This window comes from Aquarana catesbeiana, linkage group LG01, assembly GCF_042186555.1.
Source record: "Aquarana catesbeiana isolate 2022-GZ linkage group LG01, ASM4218655v1, whole genome shotgun sequence".
NCBI classification, from domain to species: Eukaryota; Metazoa; Chordata; class Amphibia; order Anura; family Ranidae; genus Aquarana; species Aquarana catesbeiana.
In genome coordinates this window covers 756954226-756980731 of record NC_133324.1, presented here as the reverse complement: position 1 = coordinate 756980731, position 26506 = coordinate 756954226, and the positions used below count along the sequence as shown (strand labels likewise).

Here is a 26506-nt window from a genome sequence, read left to right as displayed (position 1 = left end):
ATTTGATTTTCTATATATAGCCAACATTTATCTAACATGCCGTGCATAGGTAATATATAGTTTTTCCTTTGTTAGTAGTAACCTTTGCTGTTTTCCCTGTGATGAGTGCTGTTCGTTGTGTCATAAACATACTCCTTTGATCAGCACTATCGGGGATTTTATAGCTTTGTGCATTTCTCCGTATTTTGCTGCTAAGCTGTGTGCGGGAGTTTGACGTGGTGATCACGTGACTTGATACATGAATTTTATTGGCCACTCGGATGGAGGCTTGCGCTACTTTACCAACCGCACTTCCCTATTTTCTTGAGTTGTACGCAGTACCGTGACGTCTGATGTCATGACGTTCAGGACCCTCGGGACGGAAGCATCCCAATCTTTGGAACGCAAACGAGACACAGGAAGGGAGGTAGCCACACAGGATTGCAATTACGATAATTTTTAAATATATATATAGCGCAGCAAGTGAATGGCCGACATATACCCCAGTTGAAGTTTCTTAAGATGAAACGCGTAGGGTTAATACACCGGCCTTGGTCACTTTTTACTGCGCTTGGTTCTATTTTTTCTATTGTTCTTATTTATACATTTTTATCGCATGTTTTTGGATATCTGTTTTACTTGATATGAATAAATCCCTACATAAATCCCTACATACATACATATGTGGAGACTCCTTTCTTTTTTCACATACTTTCTAATGAATCTTTGAGCTGGAGGAAGGCTCCCAGGAAGCTGACAGTGGTTTGGCGGATGCGGCCATCTTCCACCTATCTCCCCTGTTTGGCGGCTGTGAGATCCAGTTGGAGAGATCACTGTGCAGTCCAGCCCGAGAGTTTTGCTTCAAGCCTCCAATACGATGCCTTACTGACCCACTGCCGTATGGTGAGCTGGGTCCACCACTCCTGGTAAGGGTACCTTTTTCCCCCTTCTACCCTTCCGATGGTGTCAGCACTCCCGGGTGTATACCCACCACCGAATTCACCTATTTTGGAGACCATTGATTTATGATCTTAGCTGAAGATACCTCCTCAGTCCTTCTCCCCAATTATCACTATCTTTTGGGACTTATTTATTGCCATTCATCACTTATTCACATATATTGCTTTATTTATGTTTTTTGCTTGTTTTTTATCAGTCACTTATTTTTCTTGGTTTGCACTCCATTGCATTGAACGATATATACATATATGTTTGATCACACTTATGGATTATGTAGCACTAACTCTCGGTGGAGCTGCTGGTTTAAGCGGGCTGTTACCTTCACTCTCGATACCTCTGTTTCACCGGCACCGGCACTCTGGATGATATAAGCACCAACACTTGAGTACGTTTTCAATGCTTTATTGAACCAAGTAATGAAGGAGGTAGCAGGAAGGAGGCAGGAGGAAAACTGCAGGGAAGCTCAAATACCTTTCTTTAGGTTTCTTTAGAACATCCTTTAAAGTTGACTACTGTAATTGAATGCAATCCCCTTTTGCTCGCCTGGATAGGCCTCTCTCACTTGCCTAGCAGCCAGTACGTAGCACGAACAAAAGTCTCTGCCACAGACTTGCCTAAATTAAACCCGTACGATCCTCTGCCACAGGATGTATTGGTTCACGATGAATGTCAGACACAGTACTTGAACCTTTAAGCCAACCCGGCAGTACCATGCAATAAGACTACTTCAGGATACGTCCTCCAACCGAGTCACCAGGCCCCTCTCCAGACCAGCACTCTGCATGATCCTTCCATGACGGGTCCTCCCCTGGGATCTTCTCGGTTGTCCAGCTTCTTCACTCTGGATAGACAGCTCAGGACCATTCCTCGGCTGCTGTGGTAGGCCCCAGACAGGCTTCTTGGCCCACCCACGCGCTTCAGCGATGCAGGCTTCCGGAACGGAGGACCACGAGGTGGTACTCTAACACATACCTGTCGGCCAGGAGGGCCAGCAGGTGGCTGAAAATGAACCTCTAAACATGGCGTCTGTCCCATAAATACCCTCTCCCAGAATGCAACTAAGAGGACCACCTCCACCGAGTTGTCTCCGGGACAGAGGAGCACTCATCCGCTTTAACATGTTGCTTTTCCAACACCCGCCGATGGCAACAACGACACCCACCGGCACAATGTGGAACCACACGCAACATCAGCCAAGCTGGAACAGAGGCAAATCTAACTTCCTATAATGAGCAATTCACTAAATTTACCTATCAGAGGGTAGATCATAAATCTACCAGCGCTACAATTATATTTAGCATTTATTCACAATGTATGTGATGGTAGTTTGTAAGTGAGTGTTACACTTTTGCATGATAGTACTTCCCCCACTTTGCCTCATGGCGTTTATATAACAATAACATGTGTATGCTTTGGAGAGAAGCTACTTGCTTTAGGTAGCCCCATTTTTATTTTTTATTTGTTATTTTATTTTTTATTTCTAGCGCCACACTTTCAGTTTTACCTACTATCTCTACATTAGCTTATCTAAACAGGCCGCAACCATGGCTTTCAACATTTTTTTTTTTTCACAATCAAAGATTTATTGAGACTTATTGTGATACAAATCAAAATTATGTCATATAACGTGAAAGGCCTGGGTTCCATTGCTAAGCGCTGGATGGCCCTGAAGGATTTCAGAGCCTCGGGCGCAGACGTGGTAATGATTCAAGAGACCCACTTTCGGGAAGGCGGATCACTAAACTTTGCTTCAAAGTTTTTCCCCACCTCCTTCCTTGCCTCTGACTCCATGGGCAAGGCGGGAGTGGCAATCTTGATCAGAAAATCGTGCCCTGTTAAGGTCAGAAAGTCTCATGTAGACCCTCATGGAAGATTTCTCATCTTGGAATGTGAATACATGTCTGCCTCTTTTACACTGGTTAATTTATACGCTCCAAATACAGGCCAGATTGACTTCCTCAACAAACTTTTTGATACCCCTCAATACCGCTCACAACCTTTTATGATAGTTGGAGGGGACTTCAATCTGGTCATGTCACCCACTAGAGATTGACAAACCCTCTTTAGCACTGTACCATCTAAAAGGATCATGTCCCAAGCCAATGCCTTCCGTAAATGTGTCAGGTCACATCGGCTATTCAACTCATGGAGGATAAAACAATATACATTCTACTCGCCAGCCCATAAAATGTACTCCCGTCTTGACCACTTTTTTATTTCAGCTCCACTCATTCCCTATGTGGTCGAGTCGGATATCTCCCCCATTACATGGTAAGACCATGCACCCATTATGCTAGATCTTTTGCTCTCTCATACTTATCCCAAATCATGTCATTGGCGTCTTAATGACCACCTTTTGCAGTCGGACGTATCACATTCCATCTTGGCAAATAATTTGAAGGAGTACTTTCTGCTCAACACAGGATCAGTATCTCAGATTTCTACACTGTGGGAGGCTCACAAGGCTGTGTTTCGTGGTGCATGTATAGCGGAAAGCTTTTGGTTGAAGAGAGATAGAAATAGTCTTGTGCAGTCTTTACTATCCGCCTTGACACAACAGCTAGGTCCATGCTTTGGACAAAACAAAAATTTTACGAATACGCTAATAAACCTCACAGGATGTTAGTTAACAAACTATGCCCAAGACCGTTTAACTCTTTCTCATTGCCCCAGTGAGATGTCCAAAATTTTTGGCAAATTTTACAACAACCTGTATAACTGCCTAACTCCGGAGAACCATTTTAACTTTACCCGAGAAAAATTTGAATCCTTCTTCTCTAATATTAAGCTACCAAAATTGTTTACAGCAGATCTAGAGAGTTTGAATGTGGCAGTATCGGCTGAAGAGCTCCTAGCTATAATTAAGTCTCCCATTACATAAGTCACCCGTCCCTGATGGCTTGCTTTACTCCTACTATAGATCTTTTTTTGATATTTTGTCTCCACATATGTTAGCCTTATATGCCTCCCTCCTTAAAGGCACTCCCCAATATTCACACTTCTCCCACTCATATATTTCAGTTATCCCAAAGCCTGGAAAGGACTCTTCTATCCCAGATAACTATAGACCTATAGCCCTTCTAAACTCGGACTATAAAATATTCACTAAAATTCTTGCTTCCCGTCTGTCCGGGCTCATCCCCAAACAGATCCATAGGGACCAGGTAGGCTTTGTGTCTGGAAGGCATGCAGGGTATAATACTCGACGTACAATTGATCTAATAGACCTTCTAGATAGAACCTCTCGCTCAACACTAATTTTGAGTTTAGATGCACAGAAGGCTTTTGACAGGCTGAGTTGGCCTTACATGTTTGCCACTTTAAAGTCATATGGCTTTGAAGGCTCTTTCCTAAAGGCCTTAGAGGCCCTATATTCAATGGTCACAGCACAGGTGCAGATGTCGTCCTTCTTGTCTCCTGACTTCCCCATGACAAATGGAACTCGACAGGGATGTCCTTTATCTCCATTGCTTTTTATCTTGTGCTTGGAACCCCTAGCCAAGTCCATCCATGCTCACCCGGATATACGTGGGGTGGTGATGAGACAGGGGGAATACAAATTGTCATTATCTGCTGATGACATTCTGCTTACTATCACCAACCCATTGATATCCCTTCCTTTCGTTACAAAAACTATTGAATTCCTTTGGTGCCATCTCTGGTTATAAAGTTAACACTTCCAAAAGTGAAGCCCTTCCTATACACATCCCGCCACCCTTATTGACCCAACTTAAAGAATCATACTCTTATAAATGGTGTAACACCTCTCTCAAATATTTGGGGGTCCTACTTACTCCTTGCTACGCCTCCCTTTATAATACTAACTTCCCTCCATTGATACTGGACATTAATAGATCTCTGTCAAACTGGTCCAAATATCCCCTGTCTCTTTTAAGCAGGTTTAATGTTTTAAAAACGTCTATTTTACCCAAACTGCTTTACCACTTTGAAACATTGCCGGTTGCCTTACCTGCCTCACAACTAAAAGCACTTCACAGGAACTTTCTAAAATTTATATGGAATGGTAAGGCCCACCACATAACGAGCACAGTGGTGTTTTCTCTTAGATCCGGGGGGGGTTTAGGAGCTCTGGACATTACTAAATACTATCACGCCACACACTTAAAGGCCACTGCTTCTTGGACTTCTTTACATGCACCGAATCAATGGACCACCATTGAAAAAGGGGTACTTTATCTAGTTCACCTGTGCTCCTTGATTTGGGGAGCTCCCCCCTCCCTGGATCCCATCTATAGACATCAGTGCACTGGTCCAATGGCATTTACTCTATCCATTTGGCGTCAGTGTCTCAAACGCTACTCCCTTATATCCTCCTGCTCTCCCCCCTTTATTATTCAACCCACTCATTCCAGATAGTATGTCCCTGGGCAGGATCCTCCCATGGCTTAATGTACCTCTCTTTCAACTCCGACACCTGGTTCATCCCATAACAAGGAGACTATATGCTTTTCATACTTTTGGTGAGAAGTTTGACATACCACCACACCTTTTCCACTTCTACCTACAGGTTAGACACTTCTTCCACTCCAAATCTCCAACCCTGACCCTAGATAAGCCAATTGCCTTTGAATACCTATGTGCACAGGGCCCTCACCAACCACATTTAATTTCATGTATTTACTGTATCCTCCATGAGTCGATTCCTATCACGGAAACCACGCATCTTTATATGAGCAGGTGGTCCTATTTAGTGGGTCGCCCTATCACAATACAGATGTGGGATAGGCTCTATTTTCAAATCTTCTAAATGTGTGACTCAGAGGGAGACTTCCATTAAGATTCTCATGGTATGTGTGTGATGGAAAAATCTGGACAGCCGCACTCCGGATTGGAAAAGTGAAAAATAAAATCCTCTTTATTGAAAAAGTGATAACATGATTAAAATCCGTACATGGCTTTGTTGGGATAATGCAGCATAACCGCTAATGCGTTTCACGCTCCCATAGAGTAAGCGCTCTATGGGAGCGTGAAACGCGTTAGCGGTTATGCTGCATTATCCCAACAAAGCCATGTACGGATTTTAATCATGTTATCACTTTTTCAATAAAGAGGATTTTATTTTTCACTTTTCCAATCCGGAGTGCGGTTGTCCAGATTTTTCCATCACACACATACCATTGGAATAGCAATTGCCGGCACCTGGGGCTCTCACAATCATCCACACAGCAGAGGACGGGAAGCTTGAACCCGGTCACCTAGAGCGGTGGTAACTATCTTGTTCATTAAGATTCTCATGTTTTGGTATAGAACCCCTGATGTAATTCATAAGTACGACCCCTCAATCTTGCCGCGCTGCTGGAGGTGCAGAACCGACATAGGCTCTCTATTTCATATCTTCTGGCAATGCTCCCTGATTCAACCCTTTTGGCGTGATGTGCATTTACTTATACAAAAGGTGGCCGGGGTGTCCCCTCCACTGGACCCTTTAAATTGTCTGTTGGGCCTCCCTTACCTAGGAGTTTCTAAAAAGACTAATCGACTAATATCCTATATTTTGCTTGCCGCCAAGAGGCTTATCCCACTGTCCTGGTTATCCAATACGCCCCCTTCATGGTCCAGATTTCTGCACTTGATAGCTGAGACCCAGACAATGGAATTTCTGACGGCTTCAGTGCATGACTGCATCCCCCAATTTAATAACGTATGGGAACCATGGGACCTCTCGGAATACGGGACTTCCACACCACATACCATGACTTATTAATGATTATTAATTATTGATAATAATACTTTATTATTTCTACATTGTTGCTGTTTGTATGTCAAGGGGAAGAGATGTAACCCACACTTGTGTACAGTATCTATGAACATTATTCACTTGTATCTTTTTTTCACTGCTTTTCTTTTTTATTATGTTTGTTTGTATTACGCTTTTATTAATAGTGTATTGTACATTATGTTACAATTTTTATAATCTGTTACTTGATAACCCAATAAAAATACAATTTTGAAAAAGACAGGATCCTGTTTTTAAAATTTTATAGTATTTAAATTAAAAAAAATATATATAACAATAAAATATTTGGTGAAATTGTTGAAAGTATATAATTAAAGCACAATGGGTTTGATTTACTAAAACTGCAGAGTGTAAAATCTGGTGCAGCTCTGCATAGAATCAACTTCCAATTTTTTTGCTCAAATCTTAATTGAACAAGCTAAAGTTAGAAGCTGATTGACTACCATGCATAGCTGCACTGGATTTAGAAAATATTAAAAACCATGTTGTTTATTTTTCAGTCTCCTAATTTAATACCCATTATATTATTGAGAGCCAAAGTGATAAAATTATACATGCAGTTTAAACTCTTTTGCAGTTTATAAATATTAGTATGCAGATACTCAACCATATTTATTGCCAGTGATATTTGTAACATATGTGTAACAGTTGTTTCATTCAGCAAGAATACTGCACAATACTAGTTCAATTAGAGATGTTATTCTAGAGGATGAGAAACTGTTTTAGAATACCATTTTACTAAAATATTATATATGAGTGATAAGTTTCAATGTGTGCATTTTATTTGACAGGTATATTTTATTATACTTTAAAATATAAGGCACAAAACAAAAAAGAGGCTCAATGTCCAATCCAATAGATTTTTACCCCAAAAGTAAAAGTATGCCCTACTATTAGCAGTGTGCCTGCATAAGCACTGTTTGACTAGCTATAATCAGCAGTCTTCCATTCTAAATGCTGCCGTGACACAATTGTGTAACCTATATTCAACTTTTCACACACCCATGTGATTTTAAAGTCAGTACCAAATTAATTTAATAGTGACCATCACACATTTCTTGAAGTCAATAAAGAAGGAACCTATTTCTGTTCTTAAACTTGATGACAAATATGTAGGGAAAAACACCAACTAAACACCATGAGCATAAAAGGTGAAAAGGAGTATGGATGTAAATGTGTCTCCCTTACTTTTATTATCCTGTCCAAACAATCTAACAACCCTGAATGTCCCGCACCTAGCATCTGTCACTCTATTTGTCCTCCAGCCCTCCAGGAAGGCTTTTATTGTGTTTCAGAAAAACATAATTGTGAAACTGCATGCTGTTTGGTTATCACGGTAATCCAACGGCTTCAAAACCTTCTTAGTTACTGTCCTGGAATGAGTTTGCAGAAAAGTTATTGAACCCAGCGACAACAAGGTTACAAGCATTTTTGAAAGAAAATCAGCAAATCAGTCCCATGTTTTATGTTTCATATTTACCCCAGGCAGCCACCAAATGGTTACTTTAATGAAATGTGACTGAATAAAAACTGAGATCAAATTATAAAATAAATTTATAATATATCAGAGGAACGACCTATTTCCTAGCAGAGACAGATCCATCTGGATTCGTCAGTTGCTCAGCCTACCAAAAAATATTCAGACATGAATATGAATGAATATTCAGCATGCTTCCAATCTTATGATGCACCATATATTGAATGTGTATTTGTAAAAAAGCAATTGTATGCAAATTTAAATTGTATTAAACTTTGGTTTGTACATTTGAAAAAAAACCTGGCCTTTTCCCCTGAAAAATATATCTTTTTATTAATTATGTGATATTGCATGATAAAATAGGTGTCGCTGAGCCAATCTGTACCTTAAAGAAATTAATGTCAGACAAATATTAAAAATTGTGGCCATTTTAAGGTGAATAGGCAAGGTATTGCCAAAGAAAAAGCATGGAGAGTTGGGTATTGTCATGGGCGACATGTACTAAACATCTATTAAAATGCCACGGAGAAGGTCTTTTTATATAGCTTTAGAACAATATTAAAAATTCAAAACTTCTTTAAATAACTTGCTTGGGGGATGCTTTAAACCTGCATGTGAAGTGATCCACCTGTAGAATGTATTCCAGCAAAAGTGACATTTAAAAAAAAAACTATTCCCTTTAACCAAGGGGACTCCCCTGGCAAGAAACTATTTTTCTATGCTGATGGGGAAAATGACCTCTCCTTCACATTCCTGGCCAAGGGAAAACAGAAAATATAAATTAATACATTTAAACACTGGGACAAAGTCCCATGGTATAAATCTATCGTCAATAATTCCATCCAGTTATGTAGATCTGTCATCAATCAAACTGAATGATGCCCGATGACCCACTTAATACTCAATATGGTACGATGATCCTCTCCCACCAGATTCTCGCTGTGAAGACAGCTCCGCAACGAAAAGCTAAATGTAAACAAACTGGCAAATGATAATAGCTGATGTCCTTAACCAAATATAGTCATGACCATATTTTGTGTCACCCAGGATCCCCCCTGCTTGGTCATAGCCTGCAAGTAAGAAAGCCATTCATTTAGTGGTGGTAGTAATACAGTCATTGAATGGATCAGGTTTGGGTGGACAAACAGGTTAAATATGGTTGCTTCCATTTCCAGTTCGAACAGCTAGAGTTTGGGTGAAACTCTTAAATGACCCACACAAGAAGATAATCCCTATTTACGAATAAGCTGTAGAGGGAACACTATGGGTTTTCCAAAACGAGGTGTAGGTATCTAGTTTTATCTACTTTAGAAGCAAAAACAGTCAGAAATTATCCACAATTTTGAAGTCTATCAGTATTTGTTAGAAGGCAATTGATCTGAATGGCTGTGTTTTCAAATCATATGCTTCCTGACTGTTGTCTGTGTCAAATATACTGCTAATACTTTTCAGACAACATAGCAATTGTACTTAATTTTAAATGTGCACATTACTGTATATGAGCCATACTTTTATTAGAATGACTTATGCCGCGTACACATGATCAGACTTTACTGCATACTTGGTTCGGCGATCTTTTCGACGGACTTTGTAGCATAGGTGCGCCGGACTTAAAAACGGACGGACTTGGACACACACGATAACTCCAAAAGTCCGATGGTTTTGAACGCGGTGACGTACAGCACATACGACGGGACTAGAAAAAGGAAGTTCAAGCCCCACTACTAATCTCGTGTTTATCTCGTGTTAGTAGAAGTTTGGTGTGAGAGACGATTCGCGCTTTTCACACTTCAGCTTATTTCGATCGTTTTCTGCAGTTCAGTTTGTGCTTGTGAGGTTTGTATCTGCTTTTCAGTGCGTGTTGGTCAGTTCGTAACCTGCCTAGCAGGCCGTTCTGGTCCGCTCGTTCCTGATTTTCATGTCGCTCTTCATAGGCCTTGCGGTTCTTCAGTGCATTTGTTCTAAGTTTGTTTGTTTGACCAGCCGACCGTTTTGAAGCCATGTTGCGTGGACGTACTCGTTCTCGAGTTCGTGCTGCGTGGGGACTTGGTGTTGGGGTTAATACTTTGACCCGAGTCCAGTCCATGAACAGGGAGAGGAGGAGTTCATGGATGAAGAATTGGTTGCGCCAGCATGACCAGTTCTCACACATGCCTTTGCTCCGTCAGATCCGTGAGAATAATCCTGAGGATTTCAGGAATTATCTCAGGATGATGGACCCCATTTTTGAACGTCTGCTGACTATGCTAACCCCCTATATCAGCAGGCAGGATACCTGCATGAGGCAAGCCATCACTGTGGAGCAGAGGCTAGTTGCCACTTTACGTTACTTGGCAACTGGGAGAAGTCTTCAGGACTTGAAGTTCTCGACAGGCATCTCCCCCCTGGCTCTGGGGATCATAATCACAGAGACCTGTTCTGCTATAATTCAGGTCCTGCAGAAGGACTATATGAAGGTAAGTTTTATCCGTTAACATTACATGATATGTATTTAATGTTTGCTAATGTATTGTCTAAATGTCCTTGTTACCTAATTACCATGTTTGGAATATGCTGTGAATGTCCCCTTTATCTTCATGTATGCCTGTTTTTTTACATTAATCATTTTTTTCACTACATGCATATTTACCTTAAATAACCTCCCCACCATGCAATCCTGGGTCCATTTTTTTTTTTTTCCAAATCAATGTATGCAGTTTGAAGGTAAGTTTAATCCCTCCTTAATAATAGCCAGCAGTATTTCTCAGAAATGCTGAGACTTTATGAGGATTTTATTTATGTTGCTCTTATAAGGTCAGGTCACAATATGTGCCCTCAAACCCACTGAGAACTCATGCGAAAAATGGTTTATAGTGGCAGACCATACAATAAACTTCTGTATGTTTTTTTTCTCAATAATGGCAGCGTCTTAAAAGGTATGATCAACGCAGACAACTATTTGCAAATGCATAGCTGTAGATTTTGTATAGAATAGCACTAATGAAAAATAAAGGCATTAGCCTTGAGATACAGGAAATGAGAGGACACATTCATTTAAACATGCTGATTTAGTACAGAACATATTTTAAAATGGTGGTATACAAGATTAGATAATTTTGAGCAAGACAAGGACAGAAATATAATAGTAGGCTGTAAAATATTAAATCAATACTGCATTTGTAGCTACCTAAACAGCACATCATAAACTTGTAAAATGATGTGAGAGAGGTATTCTTTCTTTAAATGTTAGGTAACTAGTCTTTCGAAATGAAATCCAAGACACCCCTTACTGACTGTGCTAATTTTTATCCACACCCACAAAATCACACCCCTTTGTCAATCAATTTTTAAAAAGTATAAATAATGTAATGTAAGTGTTATTAATACCCATTAGAATAATCTGCCTAATTGTACAGCTAAAAAGTTTTAACAGTGTGACAGAATGTGAATTGGACTAGAATTATGAAAGACCCGGGGCACACTGGAAAAGAATCCTGAAACCAATTGGCTTACACTAGCTTCTGTTTAAGGGTAGGAGTGGCTAAAGGGGGATGATGAAACAGAACCAGTTCATAGTCATTATATACACTAGACACATACAGTATGCCACAGTTCTCATACCTACAAAAGCAGGATTTTTGTACCCACTGTATTCAGTTATTCAGAGACAGTTGGGTTATACTGCCATCTACAGAAAGATTTAGACACTGGAAAGCAAAAAAGCTGTTGCTAGCCAGTTTTAACCCCTTCCACTCCCGACACAATTCACTTTTGTAAAAAAAAAGCTGTACTGGGAGTAGATAAAACAACACAGAGGGTGGGGCCTATGTCTCTTGATAAACTCCAAGATACAGATTTTATGGTTATTTAAAGAATCCTGTTTTCTTTCTTGTTCCCTAGCAGCAAGATTCAGTTATTCCGAGGAGAGCAATAGCAATCAAACTGAAGGGTGGGTAGCAGAGACTGAGACATAATTGGGATGGGACGGGCTATATCTTGTTGCCCAATGGATTTTTGTTTAGCAGTGTTTAAATCCTCATGTAGGCAGAAGTATTATCTAATTGCCTCTGAATAACTGAATCTTATATCCTTTATTAAACAAGAAATAAATAATCCTAATTACTATAACACGAGTGAGTCTCTCAAACACATATACACCTCAGCACATTTTTATGAAATTAAGCTTTTTCAATTACATATGGTTTTCTTCAAAAAAAGATATCTTTTTGCCTGAGCCTAGTGTATAGCATTCAGGGGTCAAGAGTAAGTAACATACAACACAAGTCAGAATGAGAGTAGGGCTAGGAAGGGAGGAAGAAAGAGAAATCGAGAGCGAAGGGCAAAGAGAGGGAGTGAGAGAGAGGAAGGAAGAGGGGAGAAGGGGAGGGGGAGTGAGAGAAAGCAAGAGAGGGAGAGAGAGAAAGATAGAGTGAGAGAGGCAGGAAAAGGCAGGGAGGGAGAGCAGAGGTGAAAGGGAGGTTGGGAGAGAGAGGGGGGAGAGGGAGTGAGAGAAGGAGGGATAGACATGGTTAGAGCTGTGTGAATCTACCTCACAGCCATGACCTCAAGTCATCAATCTGATGCTTTGTTCTTGTTGCGTGAACTCTCCCAGAAGACACAGTCTGCCTTTAAGTCCAGGATTGCAAGGTGGATTTGATGAATAATTACTCAGGCAAATGACCTGAAAGGTAGTGTTCCTCCCTTTCCTGTGAAGGCCCACTCCACAAGAAGCGTCAATGCTTCATGAACATTTCAACATCAGACCTCAGATTTCCAAGTGGAGTATAGCCCATTTGTCCAAGAAAGGACTCCCATGTGTCCTATGATGTCATTCAAGAAAATGATTTTTTTTATACTGTATATTATGAACTTGTCTGTGAAGGTCAGCATAAAATCAATGGCAAGTTGCCATTACCTCCACATATGCCTTTCTGCTATACTAGAGGCATGTGCCACTGAAATTTCTCTTCAAAAAGGAGTGTAGTCCTCAAAGTGAAGAGCTGTAATTTTGGAAATCACCTTATAATCCTTCACTTCTGCTTTTACAGTGTCACATATTGTAAATCATCAGAAAATGCCTTATGAGGTAGATTTTTTATGAAGTACTGCTTACTGGCACATTTAACATTTTTAAATGTTTTCTATTAATAAATGGATATGTGCAGCGCTGCGCTAAACTAAAGAAAACGCTAGGATAGCAGCTAACACACCTGTAGATTCGAGGTAAAATGTGAAAAAATATATAAAAGTGTAGCGCTACACCCTGGCAAGCATATAAAAATTGAGTGCATATACACAATGAAAAAACCTAGAACGAACTAAGTATGACCATAAATATGGATTGCACAATATAAATATGCAGTGTTGATCTGCAAAACAGCTAAGTGAAACAATAAATAATAAACCTGATTAAATAAAAATAAACAGTGACTGAAAATAAAAAAAAAAACAGTGACAGTTCCAAAAAGTCCTAGATTGATTATAAAAAAGAACTTAAAACGTAACAGTCCATGATATAAATTGTAAAAAAACTTGTGAAAAAGACACCACCAAAAGTCTATGGAGGTTGCACATAACAAAAGATGGAAAAGTGACTCCCAGGTTCACAAGTGAATGGATGAATAATTCCAGGATCTAACAGGTAGGTCAATACTGAGGAAACCACAAGTGAACGGGAGATCTAGATCGGTGCCGGGGCCATCACCAAGAACATCAAGAGGCTTACCAGAAATTAATGACCTGAAATGACATACGTCATACAAGTCAAAAAGGCTTGTTGACCACCCGGTCTGAGCAATGTAACTTGTCAGATGTCGTCAGCATACAGTGGGAAAGGAGGGTAACATCACAGCTTCCACATCCATAAGCAATCCGACACAGACCAAACGGATAATTCACATGCCATGCAAGGAGTAAAGAAACTCACATAGCATGATAACATTTAAAACACTGGTTTATTAAAATAATTAAAAAACAAACTCACATATTGGAAGATCAAAAAACAGCTTGAACATCATATAGCGGCAATCACGAGGGGTCCACCTGACATGTTTCAGCTGAGAAGCCGTCAAATTTATATTGTGCAATCCATATTTATGGTCATACTTAGTTCGTTCTAGGTTTTTTCATTGTGTATATGCACTCAATTTTTATATGCTTGCCAGGGTGTAGCGCTACACTTTTATAAATGTTTTCTATTAAAAAAGCAAATCTACAATTTTTGAGTTCAAGTACAACCTAAGTACTGCTTTCAATTGTTAAAGGTACAGTTTTAAAAAAAAAAAAAAACTATGGCTTTTTTTTTTGGCCTGTCAGAAATGTTTTCACATGGACTTTTAAAGGATAAGTTCACCTTTTGTAACATGTTACACCCATATTCAGGGTGTAGCATGTAGCACCAGCCCCATAGCCCCATACCCCATTGAGAGAACAAGTGGGGGATTTTATCCCCCCATTCACTGTCACAATTTTAAAAAAACACGGCCGTGCAGGGCTCTGGGTGCCCAGCCGTGTCATTCATTCACATTCATTCACATTCTGTGAATGATAAAACTACAGGTACCAACAACCTTTGTGGCTGTCGGCTTGTAGTTCTTAATGAACTACCAATGTGCTGTTGAGTGCTCTGGTATTTCATTGTTTTTTCCTGTCAGTGTGAAACTGCCTGCCTGTACGATGTACAGGCAGGCAGCAGATACTGCTGATCTGCTGATCACGGGTGCAATGCTTTCCAGGCTCCTACAAAAAAAAATAGTAAATGCACATTTTTTTACCTGCAAAAAAGTGCATGTATTTTATTTTTAAAAGTGAACTTATTCTTTCAAAATATTCAGAATAATGAAACCTGATTTTTGCATGGTAGCTTTGGGTTACTGTCCTGTAAACTTTGCTCTTTTCATCATTAAGTAACAGCATATATCTTTGTGCCTTTTAACAAACAGCATGTTTATTGGTATACTGGAATGGCTGCAAATTGCAAATATTGGTTGGACTGTAAATGCTACTCTGGAATGCTAACATTAATTACAGGATACACTTTAAAAGTAAAAAACTCTCTTTAGAAGAATATCAAAATTGAATTACATATATTTTGCAAATGAGGTCCATTAACTGTGTAATGATTCTTATGTCTACCCCGCAGTCTGACCTTTAATTTATTTTTCTTTCCAGTAAATTATATGATGGTATTAAAGCAAGCCAAAAATCTTTCCAAATTTTCCTCCAATTATTCAATGCAGATCTACAATATACATTTTTCATTGATCAAATTTAATGTTTGAGGTGTCTTTGATAATATCATGTTAATATCATGAAACTGAAATGTCTTTCAGTAGAAAAATAATTTTTGCTGTGATCTAGGATTTTTTGTATCTAAGGTTTTGTACTTTCCCAAGCACCCCCAGTAAACTGATTACACTGCAAGTATAGCAATATACTGTATATTTAATAGAGAATGTCATTTGAGGACTAGGTTATCTTTGGATTTAGCTTATTTTTCATAGTTTTGCTGTTCAAAAATCACTGTAGACTTAGTTAATTTCAAATACATAGGGCTTATTAGCAAGGGTACTGTTACATGCTTGTGTGTTGCATTACAGTATGCACTGTTGTGGACTAAAAGTTCAGTGCAGGAAAGAGATAGTGCCTATCTGAAAGAATTGTAGAGCACACATCCCTTGTGCAGCCTTTGATGGACATTGAAGGGTGCCAGATACAATAGGTTATATTTTCTTCAATCAGTTTCCATCATGTATTTTACAAGTGTATGGGAAGTACAGCATTGGTGTACCATGAGTTATTACCATTTTTAAAGGGTATGTGTCACAAAGAATCCATATTTCTTATTTCACATATCAAAGTGAATCTGCAGCTTAAGAAAAATACCTTAGAAACTCCTGACTTAGAAACTACTGACTTCCCCATATACTAACACTGATCCTCTGCACTTTATGCCTGAAACCTGATATCTCAGTTCATGCATTAATGGATGATGGCAATATTATATCTGAAGAGTAAAATTTTAGTCCACTGTCCAAATCGAATGGAACAGCAGCAGCGTCATACAATCATATACTAGTTAGGGTCAACATAAGCACGAGGATGTAATTATAGGTACGTGTTGCATGAAAATTGGTTCAACTTATATAAAAAAAGTGACATTTTCAATACTTTTCTACAGAAAACTCATGCCTTGGTTACACTGGCTTACTTCACTTTGCATAAAAAAATTAGTGAAAAGTGCAATGTTGCTAATTATTTGCAATGAACAGTGGTCCAATTACTATGAACCATGCTAAATATGTTATATACAGTATAGAGTATGCTTATGAAAAGTGTCCTGTGTATTGAACCTCTACTACTATTCCCTTTAAGGGGAATGAATAGGAATGTTGTGGTAATAGCAAGGAGTTAGGATGTACACCTTTTTGTATGTTTGTCTTTGCTTTTCCTTTTGCGTCTTCTACAAGTTTTAATTTTTTTTTTTTTTAAAGATATTTTATTGAATTTTAACAGGTATACAGTAATCAAATCATAAGTATACAGTACAAAGTCATTGAGTATATTCGGGTTTACAGTTGTATTATAAGGAACAGTGTTAGTTATTTTGTTTTATTATATATCATTTCTTTAATAAGTGTAGGAGATTTGGTTTTCATCATATGATGGTCTTAATTTCTTTGTAACAACCTGGTCAGAAACAATAGGTATGAGTATAGATCTAAGGTTTCTTATATTTACTATGTCAGAATGTTGGGGTAGAAGAGTAGAAGTGTGGAATGGGCTGTATGATTGTTTGTTTGGAATGTTAACCGACCGGATCATCCCTCGCCTCCGGACACCCCTAAAGGGATCTTACTGTGTCCGGTGGGTGGGTATAGAGTTGTGAGTCTAACGTGCATGTTGGGTCGGTATGTGTTACAGTGAGAAAAAGCCCAAATTATGCACAGGAAATTTTCACATTTTAGGAGGCTCAAGAATGTGGGAGTCATGTTGCCTTTTACATTCCGCTATTGGTGTGGATCTATGTATTTGGGGGCCCCAGGGGCCTTTATGCGGAGTAGCAGTCATGAGGGCCATTTGGTGACTGGAGCCTGAGTTGATAAAGTGTTTTTGAAGAAAGGGAGGGTTGTAAAGAGAGGGAGGAGAGGGGAAGGGGGCGGAGGTCCAGGGTATATTATTTGATGTCGGCTTCATGTTGTTATAGGTAACCGTTGGAGAGGTGGTGTCAGGGGTGTTCGTTGATTGCGAGTCCTTATAGTGTGTCCAGCATGCCCAGGTCTTTCTGTAGTTGGCTGGGGTGTCTTTGGATTGGTGTATAAGGTTTTCCATTTCGGCCATTCTGTCCACTCGTTGTATCCATTCTATGATTGTGGGGGGAGATATACTTCTCCAGTGCACTGGGATACAATGGTTTGCTGCATTAATGAGATGAAGCATGAGAGATTTTTTGTACTTCGATTGTGGGATGGAGGTGTGGTGTAGTAGGAATTGAGCTGGAGTGAAGTCTGGGGTATATGTCGTAATTTGGGTGATTAGGCAATGAATCTCTATCCAATAGGGTTGGATGAGTGGGCACTCCCACCAAATGTGAAGTAACATGCCGTCTGTTGCGCTACATCTCCAGCATGTCGGATTTGTGAATTTTGTCAGGGGTCTTGTACCATTTTGTGAAAATGTTATATCTGTTTTCTTGTGTTGAAACATTAATAGAGCCTTTGTGGATATGATTGTATATGTGCCCCATTCTTTAGAGGTTAGGTCTAGTTGTAGTTTAGTTTCCCATTGTTGTACCATTTTGTCTTCTTTAAGTTTGTGATTCGAGAATAGGAGCGCATAGATATTTGAAATTAAGTGTCGTTGGGGTCCTTCACTGTTGCATAGATGTTCGAAAGGTGTGGGTTCTCTGGGTAGAGATGCAATGGATGTATAGCTTTGGATGAAATGGCGGATTTACAGATATTTGTAGAAAGGAATATGGTAGTCTGGGAATTTGGAGGACATGGCTTGGTGTGTCAGGAGTTGTCCGTTTTGAAAAAATTGTTGTATTTGAAGTTGAGGTCTGTGTGGGTCTATCGATGGGATGCATAAAATCAGGTCCAGGTCAAAGTCCGGGTTGTCTTCTAGAGGGGTCATGGGTCCAGGTGTAGGTTGTAGGTGTAAGTTTTTGCATGCCATTTTGAAGTTTATCAGTGTAGCATCCAGTAATGGATGTGATTTGATTTCTTTTGGATTCTTATTATGATTGATCCAGGGTAAGTGTTTTAGTGGGATCCAGGTAAATGCTTGTTCAAGCTGGATCCAGCTGAAAGTTGTGGTACTTTTGGATGTCTGGTAGGCCTAGTCCTCCCTGTAATTTGGGGAGAGTCAGTCTGGCCCAACTAAGCCTGGGTGATTTGGAAGTCCATATTAGTGTTCTACACATCCGTTTGTATGCAGAAAAGAATAATAGTGGGAGTTTTATGGGGATGGCTTGAAAAAGATAGAGCAATCTGGGTAATATGTTCATTTTCAGAATTGCTGTCCTTCCAAACCAAGAGAACGGTCCCGCATGCCACTTTTGTAGGTCACCTTGGATGGTCTGGAGGACAGGTTGAAAATTTTGCATTTTAATGTTTTTTTCCTTTTTTATATCTTTTTCAATATGTACTTGTGTTATATTTAACCGCTTGCCGACCAGCGCATGACGATGTACGTTGGCACAATGGCACGGCTGCGCAAATGGGCGTACCTGTATGTCCCCTTTAAATTGCGGGCCACCTACAGTTAGAACACAATGAGGTAAAACACTTAACCTCTTGATCGCCCCCTAGTGTTTAACCCCTTCCCTGCCAGTGTCATTTACACAGTAATCAGTGCATTTTTATAGCACTGATCACTGTATAAAATTCACTGCTCCCGAAATAGTGTCAAAAGTGTCTGATGTGTCCGCCGCAATGTCGCAGTCACAATAAAAATCGCAGATTGCCGCCATTACTAATAAAAAAATTATAATAAAAATGTCATAAATCTATCCCCTATTTGTAGACACTATAACTTTTGCCCCAACCAATCAATATACGCTTATTGCGATTTTTTTTTTTTACCAAAAATATGTGGAAAAATACATATTGGCCTAAAGTGAGGAAGAAATCTGTTTTTTTATATATTTTTTGGGGATATTTAATATAGCAAAAAGTAAAAAATATTGCTTTTTTTTTCAAAATTGTCGCTGTTTTTTTGTTTATAGCGCAAAAAGTAAAAAACGCAGAGGTAATCAAATACCACCAAAAGAAAGCTCTATTTGTGGGAAATAAAGGACGTCAATTTTGTTTGGGTGTAATGGCGCACAGCCGTGCATTTGTCATTTAGAGCGACGAAGTGCCGTATCGCAAAAAGTGCTCTGGTCAGAAAGGCGGTAAATCCTTCCAGGGCTGAAGTGGTTAAAATGAATAAAAAGATTCAATAATAATTAAAAAAAAGGTAATTTTAATCTAGCTGTTGTTTTGGTTTTTGAAAACTGAAAAGCCACTTTATCTGACAGTTGACCAATGATAGCAAAAATTATATGTCATATTCATAAAGTGCACATTTACTTTGAGAAGTAAAAGACAACACGCAGAATAAGAAAACAAGCCAAACTGTAAACAACTTCAATAAACTTTCTATTGGCAAAAAAGGAAACTGAACACTGTATGGCTGGATGAGACTGTGATGAATAGGTCATGCAGTTTGTTCATTTTTAGGTCTGAAGTTTAGGTAAAACCCTGAATATATTATACATTTTCTGAAATTGTTATTTTTATTAATATTTATTGTACACATTTTCAAATATATATGGAAGCCACACTGCCTTGCTAAGGCCCCCCTGTAAAGTGCTGTCCTAACTCTTATATTAGTACAACTGTTTATCAAACCCATATCTATCATATGATCATGAAACACTAACAAACTTCGGTACCCATAACTGTCCAAAGGTGACACTTTAATAAATCTTTACAAGTTATCATTTTGAAATTAACCCTGAATGATTGCCCTAGAATTATTTTTCTCACTCCAGCATGCATGGCAGTGCTCACCTGGAGCGGCTATTTTGAACAATGCCTAATATTGTTTTTTTTTTTATTGATTTTGTGTACCTTTTTTTACCTTTTACTTATCTGACCGCCCAATATGTGATAGCATGTACGGCGTGACAGGTTTTCTTTAATGAGAAGTATAAGTGAATTTAATGCGCTGCTATAACAGTTATGCCCCGTACACACGAACAGATTTTCCGTTGGAAAAAATTGGATGGTTTTTCAGACGGAATTCCTCTCAAGCTTGCCTTGCATACACACAGTCACACAAAAGTTCTCTGAACTTTCGACCGTCAAGAACGCTGTGACGTACAAAGCACTACAACGAGCCGAGAAAATTAAGTTCAATGCTTCCGAGCATGCGTTGAATTGTTTCCAAGCATGCGTAGGAATTTTGCGTGTTGGAATCTGTACAGACGATCACATTTTCAGATAGGAACTTTTCCCGACCGAAAAATAGAGAACATGCTCTCAATCTTTTACTGGCTGGAATTCCGCCAGCAAAAGACCGATGGAGCATACACACGGTCGCATTTTCCGACAAAAAGCTCTCATCAGAATTTTGCTGGCGGAATTTCCGATCATGTGTACGCAGCATTACAGATATCTTTGTGCAAAATGCAATATTCCATATATGGTGTAAAATAAATTAAGCTTAATGATACTATGTCCAAGTGTAAGCTCAAAATAAAATCCTCTAGAGTAGAGTAGAGATGTACTCTTAAAGCGGAGTTCCACCCAGAAATGGAACTTCTGCCGATCAGATTCCTCCCTCCCGTGCAACATTTGGCACTTTTCAGGGGGAGCGGATACCTGTCAATTCCAGATATCACTTCCAGGGAAAGATTGCCGCACAAAGTGTGGCGAACTACCCAATGTCCGGCCCCTCCTCCTTCCCCCCAGTGCCTTCTGGGAGACACAGAGGTCCCAAAAGACAGCAGGGACCATTCAGAACGCGCAGCGTGACTCATGCATGTGCAGTAGGAAACAGGCTGTTCACTTCCTGTTTCCCTTAGTAAGGATGCCAGCGCCTGCACCAGAGCCGAGAGATGGGTCGGCTTCTGGTGCCAACACTGCAACATTGCGGCATCCCTGGACAGGTAAGTGTCCTTCTATTAAAAGTCAGCAGCTCCGGTATTTGTAGCTGCTGACTTTAAAGAAAAAATCCCAGGCGGAACTCTGCTTTAAGTGTTCAACCAGATATAATCCAATGATGTGAGTCCGAGTCACTGTTAATAATGTTTTCCAATATTCGGTTAAATGAAACAGTCAACTCATTGTGACTCCTTAATCTATGCAAATTCCACTAAAGAATGTCCTTCACCTGGAGTGATTAACACCCTTGTAAAAGGAAACCCTGCTGGTGATTTGAATCCTAGGTCTCAGTGCTGTAAAACAATTTTTCCTTCTCCAGTGCTCCACCATACAGTGAAAATAAGGGTGTACCCGTACCTGTTAAATAGACCTATATCATAGGTCTAGGTGCACTTGTTCCCCAATTCCAGGGGTAATCAGATGTGCACAATCATCAAGGGATGGTTACGAATATTTATCTTCAATATCTCCTCTTCTTCTATTCCAATAGTCTCATCAGCTTCCCAATACATTCTATAAATAGAGCTGCTCGTCGTTCAGTGCATGGAGCCACATCACAGCACACACCCCACGGCAAGGTCTTTTATTTAATGAGACATCTTGAGTCTATTAAACCCATAATGTCTCCCCTCACAGAGCTTAAAGATTAAGTGCTGAAATGTGTGATGCTTCTGGGTTCTTTCCCCCTGAAGAGAAGATCATTTAATGGATGATCACTGATCTCATTAGGCTCCACCCACTGACATTCACCATGAGCCCACAGGAAGCTGAGCTCGGGATACATGGCAGAGGGGGGAGAGTCAAGGGGGGCTGCACATTCCATTGTATGTGATCATAACTGGGTGGACATACAGCTGCCAAATTCACTTCCATCAGAAAGCCACATACATTATACAGCAACAAGGAGTGCGTAAAGCCAGCAAAGGGGTTAAAAAGGGCACTGCACCAGAATTAATACTTGTACTTTAAAAAAAGTAACTCAGAGGTCTGTCCACCCAAGTCTAGTAGTGCAGGAAACCTGTACAAGGAAGTCCCACTGTCCATAAATGAGTTTATACTATGAATTAACTAACGTAATAAGTAAGAACTGGGAACCCACTAAGATTGGTACAACCAAAACTCCAAAGAATTATTACAAGGAAATCCCACCACTGGAATGACCAGTAGACAAAATAACACATGGCGACTTAACACAGGAGACACATTTAAGAGAAATATTTATTTATTTATATTATAAATATTTATTCTCATAACATTTTATAATACTGCACATATTCAACCATTTCTTAATGTCATTCTTCTGACTTCCTGTCCAGCCTTTCTATTGAAAGATACTCAAAATAAATGTATTTTTACACACCAATGGATGTCATATGAAAGGCCCCTGATTATATGTCTATAGGTCTTTCAGGATTCAGCAGATTTCCTCAGCCAACAGAGTTCATTAAAGTGTCATTAAACCCACATCATTAACATGTGTCAGTACATGCGTAATTACATGCTGTCCGTACTCACTCATGCTGTATTCTGTAAAAAACTGGTTGATCTTGCTGTTCACTATCCCCCCCTCTTCGCTGCAGCCTGAGATTGTGTAGACAGTCATTGCCACTTCTACTGGGCATGCTGCAATTCCAGTTCCCTTCTAAGCTGTTCATTTCCTCCTTTTTCTTATCTGTGCAGCCCACATGACTATAGAGTCACACATGTGGATGTATACACACCAGATAAATGACAGCCCACTCCTTCTCCATGCCCATTAATCAGCTCTACACTATGGGGGTGGGATATTACAGTACGTGTTTGTTGATGGAGGAATTACCTCCCTGTAATTCTAAGAACATACAAACTATAAATACGGGGTGGAGGGGTGTAAAACAGTCTGTGATTGGCAAAACCTCCCCCTAGATAGCCCAGGCCATGTTTTTGCACAAAAATAATAAATATCTGAGTTCCAATAAATATTTGTATGATGATTTAAAACATTTATTTGATATTAATTGTGTATTTTCATTTGATAGCTGTATATCAATTATGAAAAATGGTACTTAGATTTTTTTTTTATATAAAATAAATACAGTGTCATCATTAGGGAGGAGCCCGATGTTCAAGTCGAACGTAAGTTCGACTCCAACATCGGTGTTTGCCTGTTTGCCAAACAGCAAACAAAATGCGGTGTTTGCAGCAAATTCGAAAGCCGCCGAAACACCATTAAAGTCTATAGGATACTAACATGAAATATCAAACGTGCTTATTTTAAAGGCTTATATGCAAGTTATTGTCATAAAAAGTGTTTGGGGACCCCATATATCAATGCAAAACATATATCAAACCAAAAAAAAAAACCCCGCGTCCGTTCCACCTCCACGGAAGGCTCCCGCCGACTGACGCTTCTTCTTTGTGACAGTTCTCATATTGCTGAGGGCAGGGCCACCCGGTGACATAAACTGGTGACCCCGCCCCCTCTGACGCCATGGGGAATCCATGGGGAATCCACGGGGGATCCATGGGGAACCCAGGCAAGGGTTGTGGGGATGAGGCCCTTGTCCCCATCAACACAGGGACAAGGTGCTTTGGGGTCAGACCCCAAAGCACCCTTCCCATGTTGAGGGCATGTGGCCTGGTACGGTTCAGGAGGAGGGGGCGCTCTCTCGTCCCCCTTCTTTTCCTGCAGCCTGCCAGGTTGCATGCTCAGATAAGGGTCTGGTATGGATTTTGGGTGGGACCCCTACGCCCTTTTTTTTAATTTGGGTGCACAGTTACCCTTAAAATTGTCTGGTATGGATTTTGGGGGGACCCCTGTGCCATTTTTTGTAAATTTGGTGCAGGGTTCCCCTTAATTTCCATATCAGACCTGAAGGTCCTGATATGAATTTTAGGGGGAGCCCCATGCAATTTTTTTTTTTTTTTTGGTTCGAGGATCCCCTTAATATTTATACCAGACCCAAAGGGCCCCGTAATGGACTGGAGGGGAGAACCATGCTCTTTTTTTCAATGAGATTTATCTATATTGCCGAGACCCAACAATTCATTACAGCTGCAATCAGTTTTAAATGACAATTTTTTTCTTTAGAAATGTCATTTTTCAAATAAAGAATTTAACCCTAGAGAAGCTGAATCTTTCTTCTCAAAAATTACCTTACCTGAGTTGTCCCAGAACCAAAAAAACAGTCTAGAAGAACCTATAACTATAGAGGAAGTTGCTAATGCCATTAAAGATCTAAAACTTAACAAAAGACCTGGCCCAGACGGATATTCGGCCCTATATTACAAAACATTTTTAGAGATTCTTTCCCCTATTCTAGCTGAAACTTTCAACAGACTTTTAGAAGGACATTCCTTTCGGCAGGAAACACTAATGGCAATTGTATGTATGATCCCAAAACCCCTTTCTGACGATACTTCCTGCGTAAATTTCTCTATTAAATCTTGATATCAAATTATTAGCAAAAATATTAGCAAAACGCCTTAATAGTATCATAAGTAAACTATTACATAGAGATCAAGTAGGTTTTATGCCAAATAGACAGGCAGGCGATAATATACGCAGGGCAGTGCTATTAGCACATATTGCTCAAAAACGAAAAATCCCTTCATGTTTTTTATCTCTCGATATTAAGAGGGCATTCGATACAGTATCCTGCCAATATATGCACTATTCCTTACAAAAAATGGGGTTTTGGCCCCCACTTTCTAAAATGGATCACAGCATTGTATAATAAACCCAAAGCCTACATAAAAAATGCTGTATACAAATCTGATGCTTTTAATATCGAAAGAGGTACTCGACAAGGTTGTCCATTATTATTCCCCTCTTATTTGCCCTTTTACTCAAACCCATTGCCCAATACATTAGAATAAACCATACTATAACCGGCATTGAAGTAGGAGGCATTACACACAAAATATGTATATTTGCAGATGATATACTGCTTTTCTTATCATCACCACAGGTCTCAGGTCCCAATCTAATGCCTGTCCTTGATGGATTTGCAGCCTTCTCCGGCCTTATGATAAACCCTAAGAAATGCCAAGTGCTCAACATTTCACTATCAAACCTGGAACTAATTCCAGCGAAGGTTGCACTCCCGTTTACCTGGGCAGAGAAATCAATCCCATACCTTGGAATTCAATTAACAGTATCTCATTCAGACCTATTTTCAACCAATTATCCTCCTTTACTAAGGCAGATCACAAACTTATTAAAGCAATGGTCGCAACTTCCTCTATCCTGGATAGGAAAGATTAATTACAATTCAAAGAATGAATAACACAATGTCTCATTCCAAGATGGCAGCTATCGAACATAACCAAATCCCAAAATTTGAAAAATTATGGCATCCTTGGATAAGACAAGAATTTCTGTCAAATTTCAATTACTCGGTCCTTTTGCCATGGTAGCAGATTAAGTAACTTATAGAAACATCCATTTCCATGCTTCAGGAAGAAGCCAATGGACGATAAAATGACGGGCGGGTCAACCTTGTGGACTATATCTTTATCTTTCTATCCTTTTTCTTCCTTTTCTTTCCTTTCCTCCACCTCATGATCAAAGCTCTTTATTAGAATACATCTGATCTGTACACATATTACCAACAGTTAATATCTATAGGTGATATAGATTTCTTAAATAACTCTAAAAGAAATTGATGTATTACTTTCCACCTTTATTTTAGGTTTCGTGTACCTAATTTTTATTATCTGATAATTTCAAGTTAAATACAAATTCTAATGTATAACAATGAGCTTACTTTATAGATCCTTGTAAACGAACTTCATGTATCTTTATATTGTATGTTCAATAAACTTTTTTGACAAGGAGAAATGTCATTTTTCTGTGGTACTGTTCTAAACACTGGAAAAATGCGCCACTTTGCAGGCATACTATAGACACTCCCCAGGCACAATATTTAAAGGAATGTTTAATTGTTATTGTTTTACTTTAAGCATTAAAAAAATCACTACTCCCAAAAAACATCCGTTTAAAAAAAAAAAATTTGTGTTGATACATGTCCCCTGGGGCAGGACCCAGGTCCCCAAACACTTTTTATGACAATAACTTGAATATAAGCCTTTAAAACGAACACTTTTGATTTTTCATGTTTGTGTCCCATAGACTTTAATGGTGTTCGCGTGTTCTGCCAAATTGTTTTCCTGTTCGCAAGTTCTGGTGCGAACTGAACCGCGGTGCGTTCGGCTCACCCC

General features: G+C 39.5%; 1 protein-coding gene across 2 annotated transcripts in view; it reads left to right on the top strand.

Annotated features, from left to right (window-relative positions):
- Positions 1-26506, top strand: part of FSTL5 (follistatin like 5) — a 1055781-nt gene that overhangs the window by 594345 nt on the left and 434930 nt on the right. The gene's annotated exons all lie outside the window — the stretch shown is intronic.